Source organism: Pongo abelii, chromosome X (assembly GCF_028885655.2).
Source record: "Pongo abelii isolate AG06213 chromosome X, NHGRI_mPonAbe1-v2.0_pri, whole genome shotgun sequence".
NCBI classification, from domain to species: domain Eukaryota; kingdom Metazoa; phylum Chordata; class Mammalia; order Primates; family Hominidae; genus Pongo; species Pongo abelii.
The window spans coordinates 77,996,586-78,004,515 of record NC_072008.2 but is presented as its reverse complement, the minus strand read 5'-3'; the positions used below and the strand labels follow the sequence as shown (position 1 = coordinate 78,004,515).

General features: G+C 42.7%; 1 pseudogene; it reads left to right on the top strand.

Moving 5' to 3' along the window:
- Positions 1-3,103: 3,103 nt before the first annotated feature.
- LOC129052822 (uncharacterized) lies at positions 3,104-6,348 on the top strand (annotated as a pseudogene).
- The last annotated feature ends 1,582 nt before the right edge of the window (positions 6,349-7,930 follow it).

Below are 7,930 nucleotides of genomic sequence, written 5' to 3'. Positions count from 1 at the left end.
AAAGAAATAGAAACTCTGAACAGACCAATAAGAAGCAGTGAGATTGAAATGGTAATTAAAAAGTTACCAATACAAAAAAGCCCAGGAGCAGATGGTTTCACAGCTGAATTCTACCAGAATTCAAAGAAGAATTGGTACCAATCCTATTGACACTATTCCAAAAGATAAAGAGGGAATCCTCCATAAATCATTCTATGTAGCCAGTATCATCCTACTACCAAAACCAGGAAAGGACATAACAAAAAAAGAGAACTACAGATCAATATCCTTGATGAATATAGATGCAAAAAAACTCAACAAAATACTGCCTAACAGAAGCCAACAGCACATCGAAAAGATAATCCTCCATGATCAAGTGTGTTTCATACCAGGGATGCAGAAATGGTTTAACAAATGCAAGTCAAAATTGTGATATACCACATAAACAGAATTAAACATAAAAATCACATGATCAATAGATGCAGAAAAAGCACTTGACAAAAATCCAGCATTCTATTATGATTAAAACCCTCAGCAAAATTGACATAGAAGGGACACACCTTAATGTAATAAAAGCCATCTATTACAAACCCACAGCCAACATTATAATGAACAGGGGAAAGTTGAAAGCATTCCTCCTGTGAACTGGAAAGAGACAAGGGTGCTGCTATGGTTAATACTGAGTGTCAACTTGATTGGATTGAATCATACAAAGTATTGATCCTGGGTGTATCTGTGAGAGTGCTGCTAAAGGAGATTAACATTTGAGTAAGTGGGTTGGGAAAGGCAGACCCACCTTTAATCTGAGTGGGCACAATCTAATCAGCTGCCAGCATGGCTAGAATATAAGCAGGCAGAAAAATGTGAAAAAGAGAGACTGCTCTTACCTTCCACCCTACATCTTTCTCCCATGCTGAATGCTTCCTGCCCTCGAACATCGAACTCCAAGTTCTTCAGTTTGGAATCTGGACTGGCTCTCCTTGCTTCTCAGCCTTCAGACAGCCTATTGTGGGACCTTGTGCTTGTGTGAGTTAATACTTAATAAATTCCCCTTTATATATGTATATCTATTCCATTAGTTCTGTCTGTCTAGAGAACCTCGACTAATATAGATTTTGGTACCAGGAGTGGTTCTAGAGGAACAGAATATTAAGGATAGAGTTCTTTCATTGGTTTTGGGGTTTCTGGAGTTGACTGCTTAATACGATTACACCTAAAAATGCTAAGGACTCTACTTCTAATAGTATGGAGAACACTGATAGTCCTTGGATTGAACTGTTCAGAGATTTACAAAAAAGAAATGCATTTGACACTCCTGATTTATCGCTCACGAGAGGCAAAGAGTTTAGTGACTCCATAAATAATACCTTTGACAATATGTGGAGAACCAAGGAATATAATGAAGCTGGTTGGTTGGTCCTAAGTTCAGTGGACAAAGTGGTGAAAGAAAATGGTGAACTCAGGGTTTCTATCTCCTGGCTTCAGAAGCAGATACTGAGCCACAAATCTGCTAAGACTGCCCTGAATGAGAGTCTTATCTCCTATAGAGAAAGAGCTGAAATTGTGGAAAAGCAGACACAAGCTCTTATCATGTAAGTGGCTGACCTGCAATGAAAGGTGCATGCCAGGTGTCTACTGCTAAACTGAGGGCATTGATTGGAAAAGAATGGGACCTTGCTACTTAGAATGGGGACATATGAAAGGACCCCAGTGAAGCTAGGGACACTGAGTTTGTAAATGCTAATGAACCTTTTTTTGCCCAGAGGAAACAGCTTCCCCATCTCCAGTAGTGACTACACCCCGTCTCTGACCCATGCTGCCATCAGCCTTTCCACCTTTGCCTGGGGAGATAAACCCTGTGTTCCCTGAAGCAATAGTAATGACCTCCCATGAGGCAGTTGCCAGGCAAAATAATGTTGATTCTCCTCAGGTGTTACCCTCAACTCCCCTGTTTGCTTCTAGACCTATAAATAGACTGAAGTCCTGGCAGGCCCCTTGAGGTGAGGTTGACAGTGTGACCCATGAGGAGGTGCACTACACTCGAAAAGGGAGGCCACAGCAGGCGGATCATGAGGTCAAGAGATTGAGACCATCCTGGTCAACGTGGTGAAACCCCATCCCTACTAAAAATTCAAAAATTTGCTGAGCATGCTGGCGCACGCCTGTAGCCCCAGCTACTTGGGAGATTGAGGCAGGGAAATGGCTTGAACCCGGGATTGGGTGTTACACTGAGCCAAGGTCATGCCGCTGCACTCCAGCCTGGTGACAGAGTGAGACTCTGTCAAAAAAAAAAAAAAACCAGCCTGAATTTTCTAATTTATATAAACAGAAATCTGGAGAACAGGCATGGAAATGGATATTAAGGGTGTGGGATAATGGTGGAAGAAACAGAGTTGGATCAGGCTGAATTTATTGATTTGGGCCCACTAAGTAGGAACTCTGCATTTAATGTTGCAGTTCAGGGAGTTAAAAAGGGTTCTAACGTTTATTTGCTTGGTTAACTGAAATATGGATTAAAAGATGGCCCACTGTAAGGAGATGATCTTCCTTGTTTTAATGTAGAGAAAGAGATCCAAAGACTTAGGGAGATTGGGATTGTGGAATGGATTAGTCACTTTAGACCTACTCATCCCAGCTGGGAGGGTCCAGAAGATATACCCTTGACTAATGTCTTGCAAAATAGATTTGTGAGGGCAGCATCTGCATCTTTGAAGAGCCCTGTAATTGCTCTTCTCTGTATGTCAGATCTAACAGTAGGAACCAGAGTCACTCAACTACAAAATTTAAATACAATAAAAGTAATTAGATCCTGAGGTGGCAGGGGCCAAGGGGTGGCCCCCAACCTTCAAAGGTAAGATGTGCATAGCTACTGTAATGGACAGAAGACACAAAGCAGTAATCAGAACAGTCTGACTCTTGTAGACCCCTGGCACTGGCTAATTAATCACTGTGTTCCTGGAAGTGAAATTGATAGGAAGTCTACTGCATTCCTACTTAATTTATACAAGCAGAGAACTTCCAGGTCAAATGGACAAAAGACTAATTTGAATTACAAAAACAGAGAATCATGGCCCCTCAATCAATTTCCAGACTTGAGCCAGTTTACAGACCCAGAACCCCTTGAATGAAAGGGAGGCCGAGTCCCCGGACTCATCCTGTGGTCATTTCCCCAGTGCCAGAATGCACAATTGGCATAGACATACTTAGTAGCTGGCAGAAACCCCACATTGGCTTCTGGATTGGCAAGGTGAGGGTTATTGTGGTGGAAAAAGCCAAATGTAATCCATTAGAGCTGCCTCTACCTAGAAAAATGTAAGTCAAAAACAATATTGCATCCCTGGAGAGATTGTGGTGATTAGTGCCACCACCAAGGACTTGAAAGATACAGGGATGATGATTCCCACCACGTCCCCACTCAACTCTCCCATTTGGCCTGTGCAAAAGACAGATGAATCTTGGAAAATGAAAGTGGATTATTCTAAGCTTAGCCAAGTAGTGACACCAATTGCAGCTGCTGTACCAGATATAGTTTCATTGCTTGTGCAAATTAACACACCTCCTGGTGCCTGCTATGCAGCCATTGACTTGGCAAATGCCTTTTTCTCCATTCCTGTACATAAGGCCTACCAGAAGCAATTTGCCTGTAGTTGGCAAGGCTAGCGATATACCTTTACTGTCCTACCTCAGGGGTATATCAACTGCCAGCTTTGTGTTATAATCTTATTCAAAGAGACCTTGATTGCTTTTTGCTTCTGCAAGATACCACACTGGTCCATTACATTGAAGACGTTATGCTGATTGGATCCAGTGAGCAAGAATTAGCAAACACACAGGACTTATTTGTGAGACAATTGCATGCCAGAAGATGAGAAATAAACCCAACTAAAATTCAGGGACCTTCTACCTCAGTAAAATTCCCAGGGGTCCAGTGGTCTGGAGTCTGTCAAGATATTCCTTCTAAAGTGAAGGATAAGTTGCTGCATTTGGCCCCTCCTACAACCAGGAAAGAGGCACAATGCCTAGTGGGCCTATTTCAATATTGGAGGCAATACACTCCTCATTTGGGTGTGTTACTCCAGCCCATTTATTGAGTGACCTGAAAGGCTGCCAGTTTTGAATGGGGTCCAGAACAGGAGAAGGCTCTGCAATAGGTCCAGGCTGCTGTGCAAGCTGCTCTGCCACTTGGGCCATATGACCCAGCAGATCCAATGGTGCTTGAGTTGTCATTGGCAGATAAGGATGCTGTTTGGAGTCTTTGGAAGGCCCCCATAGGTGAATCAGAGTGGAGGCATCTAGGATTTCAGACCAAGGCCCTGCCATCTTCTGCAGGTAACTATTCTTCTTTTGAGAGACAGCTCTTGGCCTGTTACTGAGCATTGGTAGAAACTGAATGTTTGACTATAAGTCATGAAGTCACCATGTGACCTGAACTCCCTATCATGAACTGGGTGCTTTCTGACCAATCTAGCCATAAAGTGGGTAGTGCACAGCAGCATTCCATCATCAAATGGAAGTGGCATATACATGATCGGGCTCCAGCAGGTCCTGAAGTCACAAGTAAGTTACATGAGGAAGTGGCTCAAATGCCCATCGTCTCCACTCCTGCCATCCTGCCTTCTCTCCCCCAACCTGCACTGATGGCCTAATGTGGAGTTCCCTATGATCAGTTGACAGAGGAAGGAAAGACTAGGGCCTAGTTCATAGAGGGTTCTGCACCATACGCAGGCACTGTCCAAAAGTTGACAGCTGCAGCACTACAGCCCCTTTCTAGGATATTCCTGAGGGACAGTGGTGAAGGGAAATCTTCCCAGTGGGCAGAACTTTGAACAGTGCACCTGGTTGTGCACTTTGCATGGAAGGAGATATTTCCAGATGTCTTATTATACACTGATTCATGGACTATAGCAAATGGTTGCACTGGATGTTTAGGGACTTCGAAGAAGCATGATTGGAAAATTGGAGACAAAGAAATTTGGGAAAGAGGAATATGGATGGACCTTCTCTTTGTCAAAAACTGTAAAGATATTTGTATCTCATGTGAGTGCCCACCAATGGGTGACCTCAACGGAGGAAGATTTTAAGGATTTTAATAATCAAGTGGGTAGGATGACCCATTCTGTGGACCCCACTCAGCCTCCTTTCCCAGACACCCCTACCATCACCCAATGGTCCAATGAACAAAGTGGACAAGGTGGCAGGGATGGAGGTTACACATAGGCTCAGCAACATGGAAATCCACTCACCAAGGCTGACCTGGCTACTGCCACTGCTGAGTGTCCAATTTGCCAGCAGCAGAGAACAACACTGAACCTTCAATATGGCACCAGTCCTTGGGGTGATCTGCCAGCTGCCTGGTGGCAGGTTGATTATATTGAACCTCTTCCATTATGGAAAGGGCAGAGGCTTGTTCTCACTGGATTTGACACTTACTTTGGATATAGACTTGCCTATCCTACCCGCAATGCTTCTGCCAATACTACCATCCATGGACTCACAGAATGCCTTATCCACCGTCGTGGTAAACAACACAGCATTGCCTCTGACCAAGGCACTCACTTTATGGCTAAATAAGTGTGACAGTGGGCTCATGCTCATGGAATTCACTGGTCTTACCATGTTTCCCATCATCCTGAAGCAGCTGAATTGATAGAATGGTGGAATGGCCTTTTGAAGTCACAATTGTAACACCAACTAGGTGACAATACTTTGCGGGCCTGGGGCAAAGTTTTCCAGAATGTCATGTATGTTCTAAATCAGCGTCCAATATGTAATACTGTTTCTCCCATACCCAGGATTCACAGGTCCAGGAATCAAAAGGTGGAAGTGGAAGTGACAGCACTCGCCAGCCCTCTAGTGATCCATTAGCAAAATTTTTGCTTCCTGTTCCTGCTACATTTCACTGTGCTGGCCTAGAGGTCTTAGTTCCAGAGGGAAGAATGACACCACCAGGAGACACAACAATGATTCCATTGAGCTGGAAGTGAAGATTGCCACCTGGACACTTTGGGCTCCTCCTGCCTTTGAGTCAACAGGCTAAAAAGGGAGTTACAGTGTTGGCTAGGGTGATTGACCAGGACTATCAAAATGAAATTAGTCTACTACTCCACAATGGAGGTAAGGAAGAGTATGCATGGAATACAGGAGATCCATGAGGGCATCTCTTAGCATTACCATGCCCTGTGGTTAAGTTCAATGGGAAGCTACAAGAGCCCAATCCAGGCAGGCCTACAAATGACCCAGACTCTTCAGGAATGAAGATTTCGATCACTCCACCAGGAAAAAAAACCACAACCTGCCAAGATGCTTGCTGAAGGTGAAGGGAATACAGAATAAGTAGTAGAAGATGGTAGTCATCAATACCAGCTATGATCATGTGACCACCTGCAGAAATAAGGACAGAAATTGTCATGAGTATTTCCTCCTTCTTTTGTAAAAAACATGTTTGTGCATGTACACACTTGTACTAAGAAAATATCTTCATTTCATTTCCTTTCTCCTTTATCATGTGACATAAGATTTATTGATCTCACATCAGCGTTTAAGCATTATTAACTTTATGTAATAGTATTTGGGTTGGAGGTTGGTGTCTTTCTGGTTCTGCAAAGGATAGTTGTATTATGTTAGGTGTAATTATTATCTTATTATTGTCTTTATTTGAAGATTATGTCTCTACTAAAAAAAATACAAAATACAAAAAATTAGCCGGGTGTGGTGACGGGCACCTGTAGTCCCAGCTACTTGGGAGACTGAGGCAGGAGAATGGTGTGAACCCGGGAGGCGGAGCTTGCAGTGAGCTGGGATTGCGCCACTGCACTCCAGCCTGGGCAACAGAGTGAGACTCCATCTCAAAAAAAAAAAAGAAGAAGATTATGTATGATCTCAGGAGGTATTTACGGGTTCAAATTGACAAGGGGGAACTTGCAATGGTTAACACTGAGTGTCAACTTGATAGGATTGAAGGATACAAAGTATTGATCCTGAATGTGTCTGTGAGGGTGTTGCTAAAGGAGATTAACATCTGTGTCAGTGGGCTGTGAAAGGCAAACCCACCCTTAACCTGGGTGGGCACGATCGAATCAGCTGCCAGTTTGGCTAGAATATAAGCAGGCAGAAAAATGTGAAAAAAAAGAGACAGACCTACCTCCCAGCCTATATCTTTCTTCCATACTGGATTCTTCCTGCCCTTGAACATCAAACTCCAAGTTCTTCAGTTTTGGAACTCAGACTGGCTCTCCTTGCTCCTCAGCCTACAGAGGGCCTATTGTGAGACCTTGTGATAGTGTGAGATAACACTTAATAAACTCATATATATATGTATAATAGACCTGGAAATCCTAGCCAGAGCAATCAGATAAGAGAAAGAAATAAAGGGCATCCAAACAGGTAATGAGGAATTCAAAATGTTGCTGTTTTCTGATGGCATGATCATATACCTAGAAAACCCTATAGACTCCTCCAAAAAGCTCCTAGAACTGGTAAATGGATTCAGCAAAATATCAGGATACAAAATTAATGTAAACAAATCAGTGCCAAAAACCTAAAATATGTAGGAAGACAATCAAAAAAGTGAGAAATCTCTACAAGAAAAACTACAAAATACTGCTGAAAGAAATCATAGATGACATAAATGAATAGAAACACATTCCATTTTCATGGATTGGTTGAAACAATATTGTAAATATGACCACACTGACAAAAGCAATCTACAAATTCAATGCAATTTCCATCAAAATACTACCATAATTTTTCACAGAACTAGAAAAAACAATGCTAAGGTTTACATGGAACTAAAAAAGAGCTCACATAGCCAAAGCAAGATTAAGCAAAGGGAACAAATCTGGTGGCATTACATTACCCAACTTCAAACTATACTATAAAGCCATAGTCACCAGAACAGCATGGTACTGGTATAAAAACAGGCATATAGACCAATGGAACAGAATAGAGAACG